Here is a 947-nt window from a genome sequence, read left to right as displayed (position 1 = left end):
CCCCCCGTGCAGAAATTGCAAGTTGATGATCGGCGGATCGGACTCCGGAGGTCCTACCGAAAAGGGAGCGACCTGGTCGGCCGCTCGCCGCGGATCCTACCCCATCGGACTTCCGGGCAACCCAGAATCTCAAACCGGCGGAGGGCAAATCGTTCAGCAGAGTGCCAAGCCTCCACTGGCGGCAAGGGCCCCTCTCTGCCCCGCCGGAGGGGAGAGGGCAGACACCGGAGCTCCCCCGAATCGGTCGTAGTCGGCCCCTGGCCACCGGTCACCGAGTTCAAAACACGGCACCTGAAATCTCCGGAGAGTCCGCCAATCCCCCCGTGCAGAAAATGCAAGTTGATGATCGGCGGCTCGGGATCCGGAGGTCCTACCGAAAAGGGAGCGACCTGGTCGGCCGCACGCCGCGGATCCGACCCCATCGGACTTCCGGGCAACCCAGAATCTCAAGCCGGCGGAGGGCAAATCGTTCAGCAGAGTGCCAAGCCTCCACTTGCGGCAAGGGCCACTCTCTGCCCCGCCGGAGGGGAGAGGGCAGACACCGGAGCTCCCCCGAATCGGTCGTAGTCGGCCCCTGGCCAACGGTCACCGAGTTCAAAACACGGCACCTGAAATCTCCGGAGAGTCCGCCAATCCCCCCGTGCAGAAAATGCAAGTTGATGATCGGCGGCTCTGGATCCGGAGGTCCTACCGAAAAGGGAGCGACCTGGTCGGCCGCACGCCGCGGATCCAACCCCATCCGACTTCCGGGCAACCCAGAATCTCAACCGGGCGGAGGGCAAATCGTTCAGCTGAGTGCCAAGACTCAACTGGCGGCGAGGCTGACTCTCTGACCTAACGGCAGGGAGAGGGCAGACACCGCAGCTCTCCCGAAGCGGTCGTGGTCGGCCCCTGGCCACCGGTCACCGAGTTCAAAACACGGCACCTGAAATCTCCGGAGAGTCCGC

The sequence above is a fragment of the Narcine bancroftii genome, unplaced genomic scaffold (genome assembly GCF_036971445.1).
Source record: "Narcine bancroftii isolate sNarBan1 unplaced genomic scaffold, sNarBan1.hap1 Scaffold_219, whole genome shotgun sequence".
NCBI lineage: Eukaryota > Metazoa > Chordata > Chondrichthyes > Torpediniformes > Narcinidae > Narcine > Narcine bancroftii.
This window is presented reverse-complemented; position numbering follows the sequence as displayed.